This window comes from Lissotriton vulgaris, chromosome 12 (genome assembly GCF_964263255.1).
Source record: "Lissotriton vulgaris chromosome 12, aLisVul1.2, whole genome shotgun sequence".
Taxonomy (NCBI): Eukaryota; Metazoa; Chordata; class Amphibia; order Caudata; family Salamandridae; genus Lissotriton; species Lissotriton vulgaris.
In genome coordinates, this window is record NC_141700.1 from 29,738,780 (window position 1) to 29,763,492 (window position 24,713).

The 24,713-nt window shown below is 49.7% G+C and overlaps 1 protein-coding gene across 3 annotated transcripts in view; it reads right to left on the bottom strand.

The window, feature by feature from the left end:
- Positions 1-21,307, bottom strand: part of NCAN (neurocan) — a 400,988-nt gene extending 379,681 nt beyond the window's left edge. For all 3 annotated transcript variants that reach the window (XM_086946853.1, XM_086946852.1, XM_086946854.1), the window contains exon 1: positions 21,153-21,307. The gene's annotated coding sequence lies outside the window, so the exon portion shown is untranslated. The remainder of the gene's footprint in view (positions 1-21,152) is intronic.
- Between the last annotated feature and the right edge of the window lie 3,406 nt (positions 21,308-24,713).

Sequence of the window (24,713 nt, forward strand, 5' to 3'; positions counted from 1 at the left end):
GCTATTTTATTTCTAGGTGCACCTCTTTCTCACTGCTTTCTCCTTTGGAATATCTCTATATTAATGACAGGTTTCTTGGGTCATGTATCCCTTCAAATTATTTATTCAGCTTGCTAATTCCTTGCTACCTTTTTGAGTATTGTTGTATATTGTACCTATGTTTCGAATTACTTCAATAAAGCTCTTTAAACACAAAAAAAATTAAACTATGTTGTCACTTATTTTATGCCGTTGTCGTCACTTGTGTAGTGCACATTAGTGGGACTCCAGGAATGGTGCCAAGATCTCCACCACTATATGCAAAGTAACTTTCTACCTGCTGGAGGGCTGCCCCTAGACTGAAACAAACATTGGCCAGTCCAATAGATCTGGTGGTCGTTGTCAGCCTCTTGGCTTTGCCAGTGCTTGCGATATTTAGTCGTGGTGTTTGTGAAGCTTTATTTTTGAGGGGCTGCTGCCCCCGCTAATTGTCTCGCAAAGCACACCTGGCCTTATAGTTCTGTCACTGACGGGAACTACTTTGTGTGTGGATGTGCTCCTTGTGAAGGGGAGAATGTGTCACTCAGTGCAGTAAGCCAATGGCTGGAGTGGGCTGACCCACTGCCCCATGCTGTATGTGTGTGTCGGTGTGAGATCTTTCTGGTTCGCTGTTAGGGAATGCTGAACGGGGCGCAGGGGTATTTGCGTCTGTCGATTCTTTGTGCATCAAGGGGGATGTTACAGTTGTTGTAAATCAGAGTTTGAGGTTTGTTGAAACAATCCACTGACCCTGTGTAGTCTGCTTGTATGGATACACTGGGCTTTCTAGCTGGGGCGTTGTTCAGGCGTCCCCAAAATCACAATCAGCTAAATAAATAAAAGTAGGTCTCTTGTGCCAGTCTTTTTTGGAGTTTCCATAAAAGTACACCAAACACCTGACTTTCGAGGAGTCAGCATATTAACAAATAAACATAAAAGACATACGTACAAAACCAGTGCAGGTCACCCAACCTTTAAATTCCTCAATATTGGTCATCAGGATGTGTTCAGCCTTTTTGATTAGTCAGGGAAGGTGCCTGAGCCCCAGGGATGTTTGACCCAGGATCACACAATGTGCTCAAGATGGGAAGCCATTCAGACTGTGTCTCCTGGCTGCACTGCCGACCACTAGACCTGATCAGTGCACAAAATGCACCCCTTGGTGCACGAAGGGTCCCAGACAGGTGCTGTCCCATCATGCACCGCTTCATACCAGAAGACTTGAAAGTAAGGGTATGCAAAGTTTCCACGCTTTTAATTCTGAAAGCATTGTGATGTTGTCATTTTTTGCAAGCTTTGTTAAAGTCGCAATGTTCATTTAATTTCACGCTTCCAGAGGGCACAAAATTATCTTTTTCAGGGAAAAAATCAGCTAAGAGCAAGCCAGACCTTGCTCCCCATCCCTCTGGGTTTCCATCTGCCACGTCAGCTCCTGCTCTTGTCATTATTCTACGTCCCCGCACATCACCTGGTCTATAAACTCGTCTGACTCTCCTACCACATGGGTTTCAGGCCAAAAATTCTCGCACTGTATTTCAAACCCTCTGTCCTGACACCCCCAAACATCTACAGCGGCTTCTTTCCACCATCGTGGCTCATAGCCACTCTCTTCTGGCAGAGGGTAGTCCGGGCTTCCGTTGACTCACCCAACTCAATCATTATTTTTAGGTAGAATTAACTTTTACATTTTATTTTTACTAAAATGATGTGTATCATATATTTGTTTAAGGGGGCTGTCAGCCAGCCCTCCTCGTTCTTTGGTCTGTTTCTGTGCCATTCACACATTTCTTCAGCCCACTGCAGCATAGAGCAATGGGTCAGCCCACTTCAGCCATTGGCTAACTTCACTGTGAGTGACAGCAGTCTACCCTGTTCACAAGGAGCGCATCCTCCCACAAAGTAGTTCTCTTCAGTGCCAGAACTATATGCCAATGTGTGCTTTCTGAGACAAAAATGTTTTTAGTTTTAGACAATTTTTGTTCTCAAATTGACCAGCATCTAGCTGCTTCTGCAACAATAAAGTTTTGCAACCACAATGACAAAACAAGCATTGACAAAGACAAAATACTGGTGGCAAAAGCCAGGCCTATAGGCTTTGCAAATGTTTGTTTGTGTATTAGCAGATGGTTTGGCGATGCAGTCCCTAGTCCTCTGTTCCCCAAACTCCTCCCGCTCGCCCCGGTTTTGCTCTGTCCTCTGTTCCTGTTTTTTCCTGGGCACCTGTTTGCCGGGCACCCTCTGGGTCTTTCTTTGCTTTTACTGCCCCCCTCACCCTTTTCCTGACACCCCTGCCCCTCTCTGAGATGTTTGTCAGGACCTCTACCCTGGTGCCCTCCCCCCCTTTGTATCTGTTCCCAAAATACATCAGAGTCTCCTTACCCAGCCCCCTGTTCCTTCACCTTTTCTCCAGGCCCCTCCCCGACACCTCGTGTGCTCATGACGAGCTGAGCTCGTCACGGCAACGCCCGCACAGCAGGGGAATTATCCCCGCATGTGAGCGTTTTAAAGGCCGTGACGAGCTCAGCTCGTCATGAGCACACGAGTAGGAGGGGTTAATATTCTCAATTAAGAAATAGAATCCTATTTAAACAAGCATTTGCAATGCAATAGGTCTCGCATTTGTAAGTGTTTAAGCTATTGGCATTGTAAATGACAATGCCTTATACTAATCTGCTTTGATAATTAACACATAAATAAAAGGCATTGTCATTTGCGGGGGTCATGGAAAACTCTGCTTCTGCTTTTGGTACAGGGGCCAATATTGCAGCACTGCTGCAAAACCGGGCCCTTGTACCAAAAACAGTCCCCAACGGTCCAAAACCGGCCCCCACCCTTCCGGCACACCAGGAAAACGCCTGTCTAGGTTCCTTTTCATCTCTGCTTTCTCACTTTGTCACAATTTTCCTATCGTTCTCTTTCTTCTTTTCTGCCTTTGTCTCTCTTGCTCTGAATCAAAGCCTGGTGATGAAATATGTCTTGAAACCAGAAATGAGTGCTGAAGGCCAGCACCGCAACCACCAGTACAAATTAAGCACCACCTGAGGTGTGTGTCATGTTAGCAGCTGCTGTGGAAAAAAATGAACTGTGGACGGGATAGTATTGACATGGAAATAAAATGCAAGAGAGAGTGAGAAGGGGAGAGAGATGGAGGGTAGACAGCATTTACTAGGAGACAAGGAGAGAGCAGAGAAAGAGAGTGAAGAGATTCAGAGAGCAGTGTGAGAGAAGAGCGAGTTTGAGAGAAGATAGACAGACAGAGGGGGGAGAGGAGGGAGAAAGAGGTAGGCAGAGAGAGAGGAAGCGGTGAGAGCAGAGAGGAACAGCATATGTGTGGGAGAGAGAGGAGAGAGCTCAAGCACAGAAGAAGAAAGAAAGGCGAGGAGGGGAAGAGAAAGAGGGCAAAAGAGGGGTGGAGAAGGAGGGGGCGAAAGAAAGACGGAGAAGGCGATAAAAACACCAAAGAACAGCAAGAAAGAGTGACAGGAAAACAAAAATAAATAAAACAATAGGAGTAAGTAAAAATGAACAAATAGAAGAGAACACGCGCGACATGAGTGTAAAACAGCAGAAAAGAAAAGAAACAAGAGGAAGGGTTGAAGGAAGAAAGGTGAATGTGAGTGAAGGAAGGAAGAAGGGAGGAAAAAGCAACTAAAGAAAGGATTTTGTGAATAAGGGAGAGACTGCACCAATGCTATCTGTACTCACTACTTTCACGCTCTCCCTCCCCTCTCGCCTGGAAGCCCCCGTCACTTCTGGGAGTCCCCCACCCCCCCCTCTCCTTCCGGTGCGGGGGGGGGGGTGTTATTTCGTAAAGGTTCTTGAGGCAAATACATTAGCACTTTGGAAAACTGCAATTTTCTCTCACACGAGCTTGTAGCACGTGTGATATTTCCAAAGCACGTGCCCTGCTCCCACTGTACAGGCAGAGGTGGGCTCGTGAGCCGCCCAACAACCACCCCCCCCCCAAAGGGGTCCAGCCCCCCCCCCCCCCTTATAAGCCACTCATTTCCAGGGGGCTCGGCTGTGCTCAGCTGCCACCAAGCACTCTTGCACGCTATCTATTAAAGTCACGTCTTATTAGACGGGGGGAGGGGGGGGGGGGCACGTCTATGCACAGGAGGACGGGGGGGGGGGGATTGGGGGGGGGGCTGAACGTCTATGCACAAGAGACGGGTCCAAGGCACATTTCAGGACAGCCGGAGACCATGTAAATGACTTAACATTGGATTCGTTAAATGTGCATTTACCATCAGTGGATGTCCTGAAAACACGGCATGGACCCGCCCTCCTGATAGTTCACCACGTCATTGTCCCCCAGTGTGCAGGCACGACCTTTGCTGTATTTTAAACAACTAAAAACCTCTTTAAGGCCAGAAATCCTATATGCTTCATTGATTTATGATCTACAAAAGCAACTTCATCCACTTGTGAACACAGATTGGTAAATGGCTGCAAAAAATGTAATATGTCACTCAAAGACTCTTGCTGAAAGCAGCAGACATCTTCCCTACAGGAAACTTGCAGAAAATCCTCTGCCCTCAACAAACAAGCAATGCTGCCAATTCCATCTCACAAGTTTAAAAAAGTAAAGATAAACTGTGCAGAATTTCGCCCCAGCTCAAAGTGTCCATGTTTTAAATATCATTCGAGCTCGCAGAGTGCAGAAAACTCAGCTTCGCGGAGTGCAGCAGAGTTTTTTCTGCGATCACGAATGGTAAATTCCATTTGCGACGCGAGCTGCCACTTGAGTAGAATTTCTACCCGAGCAGCAGTAATACCAGCACAAACTGCAGTTCGCACTGCACTCCGCCACTCGCAGAACCTCGCAGAGTTTTTTTGTAACTTTGCGGAGTTTTTCGTAGCAAAACTCGCGAACTATGCCCAGGCCTGGACATGACTTGCACACCTAAGCCACCCCCAAAAAGAGTGCCCCCTGGGGCGGAATGACCCCCCTAGCTTTGCCAATGCCCGAGCTTGATTTAACAGAAAACGGGTAATAAAATTCAAAGTTGTGTCCGACCTGGGGGTGCCCCTGCCCCCAGAATATGCCTAGCTCTGGGCCCCCAAATCCTTAAGATGTCACTGACATTGCCTTTTGAAGGCTGGCAGGGCTGGGGCAGAGTCAGTCACGCATCAGGAAGAGTCTCTGTCCTACTGACCCTTCAGAGGCAAAGGCCTGTTTTTTTATTTTCCGCCATTTTTCATTTTTGATCACCGCATTAAGATGGAGGCGTCCAGGGCCGGATAACGAGCTCTGGTTATTGTTCCGGGTACCCGGTGCTTGCATAAGACTGAATGCTAATGCGGCCATTACCGCCGCCATTACCGCCGCCCTCTCGAATGCAGGAGATGGGCCCGGCGCGACGGACAATAACGAGGCCAGAGGATGGACGCTTCTCCAGGATTCATTCATATTATCGCCAGAGCACTTTGTCGCTTTATCGACCCCCGCTTACATCCTGGAGAGGACAATACAGGCCAAGTAGGCCTGAAATACAGGAAAGAAATACCTTGATTCGTGGGGATCCTCAGTCGCAATTCAAAGGCCCTGAAATGCTGCGCCTCCAGATGAAAGTCGCGCCTAGAAGATAACGTCGTAGCGCAAGACAGGATACCCTGCATGTAAACCCCAGTCCTGGTGAAATAGTGTTGTATAGTGGAGTCTGGCTGAGGTGAGCTGTTTCTAGGCACTCCAAGTGCTCCTAACCGGTTTAAGTGAGAGAACGTGATTTGCCCAGGATCAGACAATTTGGTCAAGCAGGGGGTACTGTGATTAAAAATTGTGTCTCCTGGACAATTTAGCAATAGCTCGTATCTCCTGCAGGGTTTTCACGTTGAGGTCCCAGTAGATCGCGCCAGGTGGCGCTTTAAACTCTAGTCTGACTAGAAGCCACTGGTCATTGTTTTCTGTCTGCTTCCAAGTCAAGGCCACGACACCGGCACAACGTCCTGGTGATACAAGCAGGCCTTCTTCAGTAAGGTTGTAGTCACTCTAGACCCCCACAATCCATGTGGCTGTAGGCTCTGTGTTAAGAGAGAAGTAAATGCAGGCCTGCTCTTCAATGAACCCAACGTTTCATTCAGCAAGCGCCTTGAAGCCCCCTTTGTGGGGAAAACATATATTTTCTTTTATGTAGGCACTACAAAAATATCATGCTTAGATGTATCACACTGTAACAAGCTGCCTGGAGCCGCAAAGGCTTCCAAATCCGACCTTGCCTGGACAGGCTTCAACAGCGCTTCAAAACCACCTCAGAGGTGACTTTTCTTGTCCTGACGGCCATGTCCGTTTGCTTATCTGGCTGTTCATTTTACTTATACAGTATGTCTGTAGTACAATTGGTATGGTGCTGATCTGGCATTTCTCTGTTGACCATATTTGGCACAGTGTCCCTGTTAGTTCTGCTAGGGTGGCATTACGAAACATATATGAAATGAAATATCAGCATTTGTAAAGCGTACAAGTACCTCCGAAGTGGTGTCCCGGCACTGGAGGGCCCTCGGGAAGAATAAGCAAGCTATTGCCCAGAGTCACATGGTGCTGGGCTAACCTGCCTCTGGCACCAGGGATCGAACCGTGAACCCCGTAGTCCGGAGTCAGGCACCCTGGCCGCTGCGCCACACCTCTTCCACAAGAGGACCCAGAGAGCAGTCACTCAGGGAAGACGCAGGCGGAGAGCACCAGTTGATGCCCTCACTTCTTCCTTGCTGACCAGCAAGAATGCATATGTACAGACAAATACATTTAATTTGTTTCTGAGTAAACTTCTGCATTCTATGTTTCTTTCATTTGCTCCTGGGAGGGTGCAAACGTGTGCATTTCCCTAACACCCTTCAACCAGGCCTATTGCGTCACTACTGGCCCCTAAGCCTCCTATGCTCAGGGTCAGGTGCGGACTGTAGGAGAGTAGGGTCTGCTTTCCTATGGTCACCCCACTTTTTGCTTTTTGCTTCACTGGTTTTCGACTTAATGTGGCTGTGGGCCTGCTAATCAGACCCACAGCCTAGCTTCTCTCTCTCTAAATTCACTACAATGTACTTTAGGTGCATTACCAATTGGATACTGGGGCACCTTAAGAGCCCCTGTATAAGTGTACCATAGGTACCCAGGGCATAGGTGCATCCAAGGCCTACCAGGGGATGCAGCATGTATTATGCCACCCCTGGCTGTCCACTCACATTGACAAAACTGGCTGATCACTCAGCTGGGGCAAGGTCATGTAATCGCCCCTTGCTTAGATATAGCATACCTATATCTAACCGTATATCTAGATACATATACACCTATAAGTCACTCCTATGGCAGGCCTTAACAATCCTGAAGGCAGAGTGCTTGGTTTTATGTGGGATGGTGCTCTAGCATGAGCTGAGCCTGTCTGCAGCTTTCAGAACCAAGTCCTTATAGCTGTTCAAGGATATTGCCATACCATATACTCTTAAGTGCATTATGAACCTCCCGGTTAAATGCTAACTCTGGTTTGGCTTTATCAAAACATGTCGAGTAAGGTGTCATACGATTTGGAATACTACCCCCTCGCCAATTCTGGCGATGTGGGTAGCATTCCACCCCTCTGGAGGGACACGACATGTTGTTCCTACTATTCCCGGTTAAAGTTAACCCGAGCCTCAGCATCACAAAATGGATGCTGCTGCCACAGACACAAGTCTGACCTCCTGCTGCTGGGAGTCCTTCCATGAACAAACTGCAGGGGTAACCCATATAACCCGTAGACATTTGGGTATCTAACAAGGAAAATAACAAGGTAAAGCCTACGGAAAAGTATCTATCTGATTATAAGACTGGATACAATCAATTATCCATTCTTGGATTAATCATTCTCAACACAATTTAATTGAGATAATTTTAGATATAGAGTATCTCCAATAGATAGCCATAAACAGAGAGAAATGAGTATCAAGTGTATGGTTCAACTATTTCTTTTAATTAAACCACATTTAACCTTAATTATTGGTCTCTCACATTGAACTCAATGATACAAAATTCCTATATACAAACAAAACACATATATTTCTGATTTACATATATATACACTTCTTTTAGAACCAAACTCACGGTTCTTTTGCCCCACTTTTTTTTAGAACAAGGATGTCAATGTATAATTAGTTCACATAACATTCCTTCACTTTAGATCACCAAAACAAAGACAAAAGGAGTGTACGAGGTTTAATCACTTGTGACCAGGGCCGGACTGGGAACCAGAACCGGCCCTGGCAAAGTGCTCGGCCGGCCCCCAAAGGGAGGGGGGAGAGGTGCGACCGTGCTCTGTGACAGGGCCGGTTTTCGGCCGTTTTTGTTACAGGGCCGTTTTTGCAGCATAACGGCCCTGTAACAAAAACGGCCCCCAGGGGCCCAAAACCGGCCCCTAACCATGCGGCCCACCGGGGGATTGCCCGGTGCCCTCAACGGCCAGTCCGGGCCTGCTTGTGACCTCTCTCTAACTAGCACTCTCTTAAAAAGATTATTTCATCAACAAAACTCAAACAGATTTCTTGTTTTGGAGTCTTCAAATAGTGTGTGAGAGCAAAGCTGAGAGGCACCTGAGGCGCGAGGAAGTCCGCCAATTTCTTTGAGCAGTTCCTGAGTGAACTGCAGCAAGATTTTGGAAGTATGAGCACCATTGTATCATTTGGAAACCAGTAGTTGGTCTGAGGACTGGTGCTACACTGTCAATGCAGGAGACGCAGAGCTTGTGTCGGTGCAGAAGCAGGAACTGGATCAGTCAGGGAGGCTGCAACGGCAGAAGACGCATCGTTAATGACAAAGCGGCACAGAGGCCGCAACTGCTGTGCCTGAGCACCCGCCTGCACTCAGCCTGGAGGGTGCAACTGGTGAAGACGCATCACTACTGACACAACAGCCCAGAAGCCGCGACTGCCGTGCCTGGGCACACGTCTCCACTCAGCCTGGAGGGTGCAACTGCAGAAGACTCATCAATACCGACAAAGCGGCCTAGAAGCCACAACTGCCATGCCTGGGCACTCATCTGCGCTCAGCCTGGAGCGTGCAACTGGGGAAGACGCATCACTACTGACAAAGCGGCCCAACAGCCTCAACTGCCGTGCCTGAGCACCCGTCTGCACTCAGCCTGGAGCATGCAACTGGTGAAGACGCATCACTACTGACAAAGCGGCACAAAAGCCTCAACTGCCGTGCCTGAGCACCCGTCTGCACTCAGCCTGGGGCATGCAACTGCCGAAGACACATCACTACTGACAAAGCGGCACAGAGGCCGCAACTGCCGTGCCTGGGCACCCGTCTGCACTCAGCCTGGAGCATGCAACTGGTGAAGACGCATCACTACTGACAAAGCGGCCCAAAAGCCTCAACTGCCGTGCCTGAGCACCCGTCTGCACTCAGCCTGGGGCATGCAACTGGTGAAGACGCATCACTACTGACAAAGCGACTCAGAAGCCGCAACTGCCGTGCCTGGGCACCCGTCTGCACTCAGCCTGGAGCATGCAACTGGTGAAGACGCATCACTACTGACAAAGCGGACCAGAAGCCTCAACTGCCGTGCCTGGGCACCCGTCTGCACTCAGCCTGAAGCGTGCAACTGGTGAAGACGCATCACTACTGACAAAGTGGCTCAGAAGCCGCAACTGCCGTGCCTGGGCACCCGTCTGCACTCAGCCTGGGGCATGCAACTGGTGAAGACGCATCACTACTGACAAAGCGGCTCAGAAGCCTCAACTGCCGTGCCTGGGCACCCGTCTGCACTCAGCCTGGGGCATGCAACTGGTGAAGACGCATCACTACTGACAAAGCGGCTCAGAAGCCGCAACTGCCGTGCCTGGGCACCCATCTGCACTCAGCCTGGAGCATGCAACTGGTGAAGACGCATCACTACTGACAAAGCGGACCAGAAGCCTCAACTGCCGTGCCTGGGCACCCGTCTGCACTCAGCCTGGAGCGTGCAACTGGTGAAGACGCATCACTACTGACAAAGTGGCTCAGAAGCCGCAACTGCCGTGCCTGGGCACCCGTCTGCACTCAGCCTGGAGCATGCAACTGGTGAAGACGCATCACTACTGACAAAGCGGCTCAGAAGCCTCAACTGCCGTGCCTGGGCACCCGTCTGCACTCAGCCTGGAGCGTGCAACTGGTGAAGACGCATCACTACTGACAAAGTGGCTCAGAAGCCGCAACTGCCGTGCCTGGGCACCCGTCTGCACTCAGCCTGGAGCGTGCAACTGGTGAAGACGCATCACTACTGACAAAGTGGCTCAGAAGCCGCAACTGCCGTGCCTGGGCACCCATCTGCACTCAGCCTGGAGCATGCAACTGGTGAAGACGCATCACTACTGACAAAGCGGCACAGAGGCCGCAACTGCCGTGCCTGGGCACCCGTCTGCACTCAGCCTGGAGCATGCAACTGGTGAAGACGCATCACTACTGACAAAGTGGCTCAGAAGCCGCAACTGCCGTGCCTGGGCACCCGTCTGCACTCAGCCTGGAGCGTGCAACTGGTGAAGACGCATCACTACTGACAAAGCGGCTCAGAAGCCTCAACTGCCGTGCCTGGGCACCCGTCTGCACTCAGCCTGGAGCGTGCAACTGGTGAAGACGCATCACTACTGACAAAGTGGCTCAGAAGCCGCAACTGCCGTGCCTGGGCACCCGTCTGCACTCAGCCTGGAGCGTGCAACTGGTGAAGACGCATCACTACTGACAAAGTGGCTCAGAAGCCGCAACTGCCGTGCCTGGGCACCCATCTGCACTCAGCCTGGAGCATGCAACTGGTGAAGACGCATCACTACTGACAAAGTGGCTCAGAAGCCGCAACTGCCGTGCCTGGGCACCCGTCTGCACTCAGCCTGGAGCATGCAACTGGTGAAGACGCATCACTACTGACAAAGCGGACCAGAAGCCTCAACTGCCGTGCCTGGGCACCCGTCTGCACTCAGCCTGGAGGGTGCAACTGCCGAAGACGCATCACTACTGACAAAGCGGCCCAGAAGCCTCAACTGCCATGCCTGAGCACCCGTCTGCACTCAGCCTGGAGTGTGCAACTGGTGAAGACGCATCACTACTGACAAAGTGTAATCAAAGAGCTAGGCCACTGAGTATGGAGCAAGGGTGTGAAAAAGTGTCACACTTTGTGAAGATTATGCAAGATTTTGAGGAATTAATCTAAAGACAGCTTGTCCGAAAATTGAACAATAGTGTATATCTTGCACTCAAAAGCGAGGTAAGGTACTGGCAACGGGCAAGTTTGAGGAGAAAATGTCTCCTGCAAGACATTTTCTGCATCAACCAGTCTACCCCTGGAAAAATGATGGGGAAATATGCACCCTCCCAATAGACATAAATTAGTTTTGGGGCTGGTTTATAAATTAAAGCAGGGCCATTTTACACAGGTGAACTTCCAGTTATGCAACATATCGGTCAATATATATATCTTTTGTTGAGTGTGAACCAAGTCCCAAACAACGGGAGTCTGAGCACTGTACAGTGAACCCAGTGAGTAATAGTCGCATACATGTTTCGACACTTTGGGTCTGATTCAGGTCGCTGACTGTCAGGGCGAGGGGGTTCTTGATGATAATGTGCACATGATTTAAACTACTCTGTCTTTCTGTTCCAGATGATGGCCTTCCCTCTCAACTGACCTCATCCTGTGTGAGGACCATGGGAACTAAGGCATTTCATTCAAGTTGCTTCTATTGCACCAGCTTTTAAGAATGTAAAATACACAAAGCCCTAGCATTTGCAAAGCCCTTCTCCCAGACCACTCTACAATAATAATAACTTGTTCTTTAACCCTTTGCATGCTCATGACGGCCCCGGCCGTCACGCGTCCCGGTGGGCGTGTGCGGAGGACGACCTGGGGCCTTCTGAATCCCGCCCACTATTCAAATCGCCCGCACAGCGCAAACATTTGCGCCGCATGGAAGGGGTTGAATATGATTTTTCGCTTCCATTGCTCCACAGCAGGTAAAAAGGTTTTCCTGACAAGAAGAGCCCCCGCCATCTTGTAGGGACCTTAAAAGTCCTGGAGAAGTGCATGTATTTAAAGTGCTTTTGCAAACCTTAAATACGGATTTCCTTTGACAGCTGAGGCCTGAATCTAGAAAGAAAGGGGCCTGCGAGTGGGAAACCCTTCCTACTCCAGCAGGCAGAGCTGCCTCCTCAGTCGTGCAGGGCATGATGGCATCAGACGTCAGTCGCATCCCTCCCCTGCTGGGGCCGCCTGCATCAGATATCTGTGGTGGACGCCTCTATCTACGCTCTGCATCAGCGTGTCAGCAACCCTCCCTGGAGACCCCTGCATGCGGTGGTAACTCCTCGCCTCACAGGCCCTGCACAGACACCGACTGTCAAGAGGAAGACAGGAGCCTTTCCGGAAGCAAAACCTCTCCGCTATCTTATATTATGTGCGCTTGTATGACGTGCATCTCACCCAGGAGGGTACCCTGGCCCCCAAAGAAAGTCTGGAATGGTCACTTCTCTGGTTCTTGCAAAATTAAAGGACTGAGCTACTGTCTCTGACGTGCAAGGGGGTGGTGGCCATTCCAGGCTTAGGGGGCCAGGTACGAAAAGAGAAGCATGCACGGCTATTATAGATAATCATCACCGAACATGTCCGCATCCGTGGGGCTCATCTCGGCGCAAGAAGGCCAACGGAACCGAAGCATTGTGGAAAAATATCCTGGATTTAAGATTCATGGGTTAATTGGCCTATTAGTAAAACAGGATAAAAGATACAAGTTTCATCCCAGCCCTTCAAAGGAATAATGCAAAGGAATGCAGCAGTGTCACAGTGCCACCACTGGTGGCGCCATAGGACAACAATCTCCATGCAAACTATCCCTTTCATAACGCATGGAGTGCTCCAGTGGCAAATTGATATTTTGCCTGGAACACTGAACATCATTGGAATATTCTTGTATGTGAGACGAGAGGAGGGAAACGAGGGCCTAAATGTAGATTGAAATCAAAGGGTCTGGGTGCCTGGCCTGTAACCAGATGAGTCTAGTTCATCCATGTCATCTTTACGGGTTTAAATGACACTTAGTGCCTCATTTAGAGGTATCAGATGAAAGGTGTAGTAGTAAAGGTCCACACATTTCAACCCTGTGCGATAAAATATTGACAAAGTTATTTATAAATGTGCACTTGATTTCATTGGTACAGATTTTGACATAAACCCTGAAGAAGGTCACATAATGAGTGAAACGCGTGCACACATGTAACAATATAGCCCAAATATATTACAAAAAAATAAGGATTATGATTGCAAAATAAATGTCATAGGTAGTACTGTTGGGTCCAATTCACAAAGTTACTTACGTGTGCAGTGTTGGCTGCCACACTGAAATAGCTATTTTAAAAGTAGAAAAATATCTCTTTCCAAGTCAGGAAAGTTTGTTCACACATTGAGGTTTCTCTGTGGAAAAATCTACTACCTTGAGCAGTATGTGCAGGGCCACTGGAATTATGTGACAGGAGAGGGCTGAGTAATTAGGCAGAGGAGGGTCGAATTATGCGGTTGGGTTGAGTAAATTATGCGGCAAGAAAAGGCAAATTTTGCGACATAATGCAACACATTTTGTGATAGTATTACTTCATTATTGTCTCTCTATTTTACTCCTGTTAACACTGTCTGAGCATTGATTGCACCTCATTAGCATCAGTCTAACACCCAAACATACCAATAAGTAACAGAAAGGTGACCCGTCAAACTTTACAAGGGGCCTTCCACAGAAACACGTGTACCTGTGTTTGTAACTTTTGAACCGCTTGTGTTTGAAACGAATTTTTTTATTAAAATCTGCAGATTACACAGCAGGTGATGGATTATGCGGCAAATCGATAATTATGCGAGGCCTTGAATATGTGGTATTTGAGGAAGGGAGCTTTGGCCAGACCCACAGATTTACCTAGTTGGGCCTATTCAGAAGCCATTGTCTGACGCTATCTACTCTGGAAAGGTCAGAGATGTACTCCTGATAAGGGCAGGAGTAGACACCTTTCCTAGCTTTGGCAGGAGATGGAACACCCCACTGGGAAGACATCTTTCACTGGAGAGAGGTACAAAGCTGCCCTTGTGTTTCCAAGGAGAGTTCCTGAAAACCTGTTCGAGTCGGGGACTTCCAGGCGCTGTTCTAGGCACCTCGGTGAATTCCCGGCGTTGTACCTCTGCAATCATGCGGTGCTACAAACCTGCAATTGTAGGGGAAGGAAAGGCCTTTAGAAAGCAGGCTGGCGCGTGATATGACAATTACCGACCGCAGGGACCAATTCTGCGGGCCTTCCAGCTCAGACGCTGCCCTCGTGCGTCACGCCATATTGGTTCCTTTCACACGGTCACTCCCTTCACACGGTCACCGGTGAGGAGCCGATATCACACGGTGCAGACAAGGCGAGCTGGACAGACTGTTCCTGCTCCTCTTTGGGGGCTGTGAAAACCCCCCAGGACATGGGCGACAGCCTCAGTGACCCTCTGCTTTTGGTTTTTGGAGGGGTGGGAAGATTGGTGGAGGGTCACAGCGCCTCTTGGGTAGTTGTTACCAGGAAGCCCCGCCCCCTCCTCTCACAGTGAGATATATTTTCAGTTTGACAGGTCTGATTCTGTGCATAATTTGTTGCATTTTAGCATGAATGTACTTTGCCTGTGACCGCCACTGACGTGGGCAACATTATCCTGCAACCACAAATCCCCCAGTGCTGCCGCCACCACTGACGGCGTAATTATAGACCCGCACACACACATCTCTTAGGGCTGCCACTGACCACCACTGATTGTGTCACTTCCGTCCTGCTCCTACAAATCACCCATTCCCATGACCACAACTAACACAGTCAACATGAGTCTGCAACCACAAATCACCCAGAACTGAGGCCACCATTGACATGGCCAACATGAGTCTGCAACCACAAATCACACAGACCTGAGGCCACCATTGACATGGCCAACATGAGTCTGCAACCACAAATCACCCAGAACTGAGGCCACCATTGACATGGCCAACATGAGTCTGCAACCACAAATCACCCAGACCTGAGGCCAACATTGACATGGCCAACATGCGTCTGCAACCACAAATCACCCAGACATGAGGCCACCATTGACATGGCCAACATGAGTCTGCAACCACAAATCACCCAGAACTGAGGCCACCATTGACATGGCCAACATGAGTCTGCAACCACAAATCACCCAGAACTGAGGCCACCATTGACATGGCCAACATGAGTCTGCAACCACAAATCACCCAGACCTGAGGCCACCATTGACATGGCCAACATGAGTCTGCAACCACAAATCACCCAGACCTGAGGCCAACATTGACATGGCCAACATGCGTCTGCAACCACAAATCACCCAGACATGAGGCCACCATTGACATGGCCAACATGAGTCTGCAACCACAAATCACCCAGAACTGAGGCCACCATTGACATGGCCAACATGCGTCTGCAACCACAAATCACCCAGACATGAGGCCACCATTGACATGGCCAACATGAGTCTGCAACCACAAATCACCCAGAACTGAGGCCACCATTGACATGGCCAACATGAGTCTGCAACCACAAATCACCCAGACCTGAGGCCAACATTGACATGGCCAACATGCGTCTGCAACCACAAATCACACAGACCTGAGGCCACCATTGACATGGCCAACATGAGTCTGCAACCACAAATCACCCAGACCTGAGGCCAACATTGACATGGCCAACATGCGTCTGCAACCACAAATCACCCAGACATGAGGCCACCATTGACATGGCCAACATGAGTCTGCAACCACAAATCACCCAGAACTGAGGCCACCATTGACATGGTCAACATGAGTCTGCAACCACAAATCACCCAGAACTGAGGCCACCATTGACATTGCCAGCATGAGTCTGCAACCACAAATCACACAGACCTGATGCCACAATTGACATGGCCAACATGAGTCTGCAACCACAAATCACCCAGACCTGAGGCCAACATTGACATGGCCAACATGAGTCTGCAACCACAAATCACCCAGTGCTGCCACCACCACTGACAGCGTCATTATAGACCCGCACACACACATCACCCATTCCTCTGACCACAACTAACATAGTCAACATTAGCCTGCAACTGCAAATCACCCAGGGCTTGCTCCATCTCTGGAGATGGAGCAGGCCTCAGGCCTGAGACCACCACTCACACGGTGAACATTAAGCTGCAACTACAAATCACCCAAGGCTACCTCTTCCACCGACTAGCTCAATATAGGCCGAACCTCAAATGACACGGGGCTAAGTCCACCACAAGCACGAGGAACATTAGTCTGCAACCACCCAAGGCTACCACCGCTGCTGACTGACTCACAATAGGCAGGAAACACAAATCACCCAGGGCTAATCAGACCACACACACACGGGGAACATTAGTCTGCACCCACAGACCACCCAAGGCTATCACTGCTGCTGACTGACTCACAATAGGCCGGAAACACTAATCACCCAGGGCTAAGTCTACCACACACACGGGGAACATTAGTCTGCACCCACAAACCACCCAAGGCTACCACTTCCGCTGACGGATTCACAATAGGCTGGAAGCACAAATCACCCAGGGCTAAGTCCACCACACACACAGGGAACATTAGTCTGAACCCACAAACCACCCAAGGCTACCACTGCCGCTGACGGATTCACAATAGGCCGGAAACACAAATCACCCAGGGCTAAGTCCACCACACACACAGGGAACATTAGTCTGAACCCACAAACCACCATTCAACCGTAAACCACCCAAGGCTACCCTCGCCGCTGGCTGCCTCACAACAGGGCAACAACCACACTTCACCCAGGATTGCTAGCGCTACTGACTCGCCCCCCATGCCTGCGCCCACATAGCGCTTAGACGCCTCGTCAGGGGTAGTAAGCGCCATATAAATGCAATTACACATCACTCAGCGCCTGCAGCAATTGATGTGTGCAAACTGCAGGTCGCAGATTTAAACTCAGCAGGGCAGACTCAGCCTTTCATCCTTCTCGCCGCGGGGGTTATTCCGGATCCCTCATCTTTTCTTTGTCCTTCAGTTGACCTCCAGGAGTGGAGTATCTCAAAAGGTGCTTCGGTGAGTGCTGCAATACATACATGCAACATGTATGTATTTAATACAGCCTATAGAATGTCAGATGAAACCGGAAGCGTGCACGCGCGCCACAGGCGCGTTCCACCCTAGAATGGGGGATCGGTGCGGGTCATGCACTTGTTTTCACTCTTATACGACACTATGAAACAAGTGAGTGCTTGCCTCGTGGCGCTATGACGCTACCTTCCGCACACCTATGAGATGGAGTCCATCCACCTTGACCGGTGGGTGCAGGGCCTCCCCCAGCCCCTGGAGCCAGCACTGGGTGGGGGGAGGGGGGTGACCACCCACCCGACGCGCCGGCTTGCCCCAATTCATCTGTGGCGCACCCCCTGCCTGCCCTGGGATTTCTTCAGTCAGACGGTGGTCGCCCCGCATGGCAGAGGGGGTCCTCTCCGCGTTCCCGCGCAGGCGCTCCATTAGCTCGATACCGGGAAGGTAGCTCAGCGGCTTAGGCGCCTGCCGCTGCGCTATTTCAGGCCAAACATGAGTAATTCATCACTTTCGCTGGAGCTCAGCCCCAGTTGCCCCGTCTTGGAGACATCTGCGGCCCCGCCCCCACACCCGGCGCAGGAGAGTCATCGATTACCGATCGGCGGGCAGGCCTCTCATGCCGGGTCAGCAGAGGGGGGGTCCCCGGGGGCTCCCTGGGCCTGGACGGGGATCAGAGGTCTGTAAAACTGATGGAGGCGGGGTGGGGGATGGGGGGGGGGGCGTCTGCTATAAGATGGGGCGCTCTCTCTATCTGTCAGCTATCGAGACCCCCTCCCCCTGGTTAAAAGCACCAATAGAGCGCTATTGTGCCTCCCCGCACCCTCCAAGATAGATTGACTCCGCCCCCACCCTCTGTGCGCCTCTCCCTCCCTCTCTAGCTTCCTTTCTCCATGTCCCTTCTACACACCTCTCTCTCGTTAACTTCCTCCTTTACCTCCCCCCTCACTCACCCTTCCACACCCCCCCATCATGTAGTGACGTCAAAACATGCAAACGTCATACCGTGGATTCACTGAGCCCCCCTCCTCAGCCCAGGAAGAGCCCCCCCCCCCCCCGTCGGACAAAGGCGACGCGTGTCACAACATTAACAGCTGTATAATGCTGTCCCCGTCATGTGTGTGTGTGTGTGGGGGGGGGGGGGGGGGGGCGTGGGGTTCACACCGAACCCTCTTCAAGGGGTGGGCGTCTTAGTGCCTTCTAGTACCATCATCAGTCGCGTTCGTACCGCAGGGGGTAGAAGCAGAGCACTGCGGGTGTGAGGTCAGGTGTGCCTTACATGTATGTTACTGTGTGCGCCCCAGAGGGGTACGCATACTGTGCTATGGGTGTAAGGTAAGGATTACATATGCATATCTTATTGTGTGCCCCATGCATACAATACAAAAAGAGTACACGAAGCACAATTAGTGTAAGGTGAAGCCTAAACATTGCATATGATTGTATGTACATGAGAGGGTCGCACGTGAAGTACTATGGGTGTCAGGTGTAGGTTAAACATTCCATATGATATGATTATATATACATTAGAGGGGCTCACATGAAGTACTAAGGGGTAAGGTGCGGGTTAAAAGTTCCATAAGATTGTATATACATAAGAAGAGCACAAATGAAGTACTACAGGTGTGAGGTAAAGGTTAAACATTCTGTATCGTCTAGGTTAAACATTCCATATGATTGTATACACGCGAGAAAGGGCATATAAAGTCCTCTGGGTGCAAAGTGTAGCTTAAACATTCCATATGATTGTATATACACGAGAGGGCGTACATGAAGTACTAGGAGTGTAAGGTAAATGCTAAATATTCCACATGACTGTATATACACTGGAAGGTTGCACGTGAAGTGCTATGGGTGTAAGGTGTAAGTTAAACATTCCATATGATATGATTATATATACATTAGAGAGGCGCACATGAAGTACTAAGGGGTAAGGTGTGGGTTAAAAGTTCCATAAGATAGCATATACATGAGAGGGGCACTCATGAAGTACTATGGGTGTGAGGTAAAGGTTTACATTCGGTAAGGTGTACCTTAAACATTCCATATGATTATATGCCCTTTCTCGTGTGAAAACAAAGTTCTCTTGGTGTAAGGTGTATCTTAAACATTCCATATGATTGTGTTTACACGAGAGGGCGTACATGAAGTACTAGGAGTGTAAGATAAATGCTAAACATTCCACATGATTGTGTATATACACTAGACGGTTGCACATTAAGTGCTATGGATGTAAGGTGTAGGTTAAACATTCCATATGATATGATTATATACAAGAGAGTGGCACACATGAAGTACTAAGGGGATATGGAGGGGGTTAAAAGTTCCCTGAGATTATATGTACATGAGAGGGGCACACATGAAGTACTAAGGGGATATGGAGGGGGTTAAAAGTTCCCTGAGATTATATGTACATGAGAGGGGCACACATGAAGTACTATGGGGGTGAGGTAAAGGTTAAACATTCTGTAAGGTGTAGGTTAAACATTCAATATGATTATATATACAAGAGTACTATGGGTGTGAGCTAAAGGTTAAACATTCCATAACATTGCATATAGACGAGAGGGGCACACATGAAGTACTATTGGTGTGAGGTAAACTTTAAACATTTCATATGAGAATACACACACAGGGGGCACAAGAAGTACTATGGGTGTAACGTGTAGGTTAGACATTCCATATGATTGTATATACACAAGAGGAGGTCATGTCACATGGTGTATTTTGGGTTTAAGATAAATGCTAAACATTCCAAATGATTAGGGGCGCACATGAAGTACTATTGGTGTAAGGTGACAGGTGTAGGTTAAACATTCCATAAGATTGCATATACACAAGAGGGTGTCACATGAAGTATTGTCATTTTAAGGTATAGGTGAAACATTCCATATGATTGTAAATACCAGAGAATGGTGCACATTAATTATTATGGATTTAAGGTGTAGGTTAAGCATTCCATATCATTGTGTATACACAAGAGGGGTGCACGTGGAATACTAGGAGTGTAATGTAAATGCTTAACATTCCATATGATTTCACATACACAAAGGGGGCGCACATGAAGTATTGTGGGTGCAAACTAACATTTCATATGACTGTTTATACAAGAGAAGGGTGCACATGAAGTACCCTGGGTGTGAAGTAAAGGTTAAGCATTCCACATGATTGTATTTATACGAGAGGGGCGTAAAGAAGTACTGGGAGTGGTGCTACGGGTGTACGGTGCAGGTTATGCATTCCGTCACTCTGGGGAACATACACTAACATGACATGTGTAACCTGCACCTTACACTCATGTACCACCCTCCACTGTACATACAATAACATGAGATGTGTAACCTGTACTTTACACCATGAGGGTATGGCACAAGTTACACATCTCATATTAATATATGTATGCCGGAGGTTCGCACATGAGTGTAAGGTGCACGTTACACATGTCATGTTAGTGTATGTTCCCCAGAGTGACGCACATGGGGGTGCGTGTTACACATCTCATGTTAGTGTATGTACCCCGGAGGGGCGCACATGGGGTGCGTGTTACACATGTCATGTTAGTGTATGTAACCCGGAGGGGTGCATATGTGTGGAAGGCATGGCATAGGTTACACATGTGTATAGGTCAAAGGTCCTACATGAGTCACACGTGTCAGAGACAGGGTTGCGATGGGATTTTAAGATGGGGGGGGGGGGGGGGGAAGGTGGAGGGAGGGAGGGATCTGTAGAAGAGGAGGAGCTGAAAGGATGGATGAAGGGGTGAATGAGGCACGAGGTCCCGGCGAAGAAAAGGATTCAACAAAGGAATGTGGGGGGTGGATGGATCGATGAATGGATGGATGGATGAATAGGCCAATGTTTGCATGAGTGAACAGTTGAATGAATAGATAGATAGAGGTAGGAAGGTAGATATGTAGATTGATTGATGAATGGATGGATGCGTGGACAGACTGGCGATGAAGGGTTTGCGGACGGAACGACGGACGGAGGGACAGATATACTCGACATAGGTGCATGCACGGAGCGCCTACCTGCAGAGCTCCTGCAGCCTCAGGGTCCGGGGGGATGCATGGGGGGCGGCGGTCACTCCCACCGACGGTGCCCGGCTCCGGGGTCCCTCTGTGCGCTGGAGCAGAAGCGCCTGCTGCCCTCTGACCAGGAAGAGGAGCTAGGAGCCTGGGAGGAGGGGCAGGGGCAGAGATAGGGGGCGTGTGAGCACCAGCCTCCCCTTAACACGCTCTGCACTGCGAAGAACAGACGAATCCCCCTCGTTCCTTTTACGTGTGTAGATGAAAGGCGCCTAGAGGCGAGTAGTGCGGAAGGCGCCTAGAGGCGAGCAGTGCCCATAGATGGAAGGCGCCTAGAGGCGAGCAGTGCGGAAGGCGCCTAGAGGCGAGCAGTGCGGAAGGCGCCTAGAGGCGAGCAGCCATCCTCCCAATGGACAGGCGACGCATCCCGGGCTCCAGCAGCCCCCAGATCCGTGGGGTGGGCGCTCCTCGGTCACTTCGGGAGCAGGCAGTGCAGAGCAGGCACCAGCAGGCGCATCCTGACCCGAGCAGGAGCAGGGGAGGGTCTCAAGCCTCGCCGGAGCCCGCAGCTGGGGGTTGCCTGCCCTGCACCGTCTTCTGCACCTGCCTGCTGCCCTCCGTGTTAGCTGCTACTGCCCTCCCTGCCTGCTGAAGCTGCCTGCCGCCGTCTCTGCAGCCCCCTTGCTGCCTGCTGCAGCCCGTCCTGCCTGCTGCTCTGCTAGGCGCCTTTTGTGCGCTGCATCGCCCGGTGCTGCCTGCCCCTCTCTCAGCTCTTGCCTGTGCAGGCATCTCCCTGCAAGGCTCGCTGCTGCCACCTGCAGGGCGGGCGCTGAACGGCAGCCCCAGCTCTCTCCAGAGGCCAGGCTGCCGAAAGCCCCTGGGCTCAGCCCCCAAAACCAGGCTTCACCTTTCCGCCAGTTCACCTGGCGGGGATCCCGACAACGCGGGGGCATGGTGCGGGGACACCCTCCCCGCCACTCCGCTCTCACTGCAAGGGCTCTCAACTTCAGGGCAGAGCCTGCCAGGGTAATATGTCTCACCCCCCCGCCCCCCCACACACACACACTCCCCAGCCCCCAAGCCCAGCCTGCATTGAACAAGCCGAGCTTCAATCTCAGTGACTGGGGGGCAAGAAGGGGGGACCCAGGGGTGTATGACGTCACAAGAGGGCTGCTAGTGTATGACGTCACGTATGGGCTGCCTGGGAGCCAGCTGGCATCAAAGGAAGGGGCATCCGAGAATCCAGACCCAACTGGACGAACAGAGGGACATTATAGATTCAAAAACACAGACAGACAAGACAAAGAAAGGGTCCACCTGGGACCCCTAGCCCGGTCCAACCATCATCAAATGGGTGCCATAGAATCCGAAATCAAAAGGCATCCAACAAAGAGACACGAGGGAGAGAACAGGCAACAAAGACCTCATGCAACAGAGGGACAGACAGGAAGAGAAAACACAAGAAGACTGTCAATAAAGAGACATGCTGAAACTTAAAACCAGGGCTCGAGTCGCGGTACCACGCGGGTGGACGGCGCCCCCCCACTTATTTCACCAGGAGCTCGATTACTGGAGTAAATGGAGCCACACATTCCCTCTTTGGCCTCTCGGACGAGATCGGAACTCATGCAGAACGCTGCTCACGCGATGGCTGATCTGATGCAATCGCATCTAAGGGGTGGGCGAGGGGAGGCAATGAGCCGGATGGTGCAAGCCACCTTCCGTGACGTCACTTCCTGTCGTGACGTCGGCGTCCCCCCATTTTTTTTTTTTTTAGGACTTGTACCCTGCCTAAAACCACCGAAAACATCATTAAAGGGGTTTAACACAATCTGAAACTCAAGCCAGCACAACAAAGGGACATGAGGCAAGACGCAAGGAGAGAACAATTAACAAAACCTCCTCAAACATGCAGGATGAGCAACTCAAGAAGACCTCTGCAACCTTAAGCCCAACCTAACGCCATCAAAGGAGCAGAACGAAACCCGAAACACAAGAAAGCACAGGTAGCAAAGAGACACGAGGGAAGAGAAGAGGTAACAAGACCTCATGTAACAAAGGGACAGAAATGAAGACAAAGCCCAGAAGACCTCATCAACAAAGTGACATTCTGGATCCTAAAACCCAACTCCAAAGGAAAGAAACCCGGAGCTCAACAAAGCACAACCAGCAAGAGGGCATGAAGGAACAGAAAACCGAACCAGGCCTCACCCGCCTCTGCATCCTTAAGAGAGCTCAGCCCTTTTGTTGGAAGAAATTTCAGCAAAACTTAGTGCCGGACAGGCCACCTTGTTGTGGCTCCCTCTCAACATGTTTTCTTCTCAGGAAGAAAAATCTCACAGCTGAGGATTATTTCTGCAAAACGAAGAGACAATGTTCCAGCCAGGCACGAAATGTTGTCTCTGTACAGGGGGCCTCTGTTCTTCCCCCTATTGGGTGCCGACACCCCTCCCCCCCCCATGCCCCCTCCCCAGCCACCACCCTTTCCACAAGGACCTTGCATTTTTTAGTCAGACCTAGGGCCCGATATAGGTAATTAGTATTTACCGATTCGTAAATACAGAATTTTACCGATTCGGTATTTACAAATCGGTAAATGCTATGTAGGTATTTTTACCGAATTATTTAAAGAATCTGTAACATTCGGTAATTACCGAATCGGTATTTACCGAAATGACAAGGGGGACAGGGTGTCACTTTGACACCCTGTTGCACCCCTGATTCAGGCTTGTGTGCCATGTGACACACATACATGCCCTTAGGGCATGTATGTGTGCCACATGCCACAGGTGTACATGCACAGATGTGCATGTACACAGAAATTCGTTATTTACCATCAAATAGTATTTGATGGTAAATAACGAATTCTGAAGGGTCTGTGGCACTGTTTTCAGTGCCACCTACATCTAGATTTACCGATTCGGTAAATTTACAGATTCGGTCATTTTAAGGCCCCCTACAGCTGGAACTCCAAATACCGGGCGATAACGGCCGTTACCGACCGGTATTTGGCCACCTACATCTGGCCCCTAGTTCCTTGTATGCCTGGGAGAAATCGGAACCACAATGGCGTAATTTGCAGAATTCTGCGGTACGCTTCATACGTAAAAATCCTGAAATTAGGCCTTGTGCCACTTCAGTATAATTATGCACCTCACAGTAAAAATCTACAGTAAATACAAGAGTACAACAGAATGCGAGCAGTTGGTGTTCGCAGGCACTTTGTTTAAATGTGTTTTCTCTTGCCAAAAGCTGATGCAAGGACATGCTAGAGTAAACTATAAACAGAAGTAGAGGCACCCGGGCCCTTTCGCTGCTGTAATACGACAAAGGCAATAGGGTGACCTTACGTAAACCTTCCATTCTGTAGAGATATATATATATATATATATATATATATATATATATATATATATATATATATATATATATATATTCATACACACACACACACATATATATATATATATATACACACACACATATATGTACACACACACAGATATATATACACACACGCATATATACACACATATATACACACACACTATATACACACACACA